Raw genomic sequence first — 450 nt, forward strand, 5'->3', positions numbered from 1 at the left:
TAAAAAAAAATATATATATATACATAACATAAATGTATTTATAATATTATAATATGTATAAAAAACGGGCGCGCCAAGTGTGCTGCTGCTGGAGATTTCTCCCCATCTTTGATTTTTCTGTCACGTAATTTGCTACTTGTTATCGATGCAAAATTCCTTTTTAATTTCTGCGGCCCTCATTACGCTATCTATTGCATTTTCTTTTTCTTATTTATTACACGGAGAGAATTTTTTTTTAAATTACCCTGCAAATCATGTTAATTATGGGGTCAATATAGTATTCAGGCAAATTTTACTGTGCACTACAATAAGATTTTCGCAGTAAAATTTATTGTAGTGCACACTAGTAAAAAATTTACCTAAATACTATATTGTCTCACAATTAACATGATTTTTCAAGGGTAAATTTTAAAAGAAAATTCTCTACTGTACGTATACATTGAAAATTAT

Source organism: Wasmannia auropunctata, unplaced genomic scaffold (genome assembly GCF_000956235.1).
Source record: "Wasmannia auropunctata unplaced genomic scaffold, wasmannia.A_1.0 LD336101.1, whole genome shotgun sequence".
NCBI classification, from domain to species: Eukaryota; Metazoa; Arthropoda; class Insecta; order Hymenoptera; family Formicidae; genus Wasmannia; species Wasmannia auropunctata.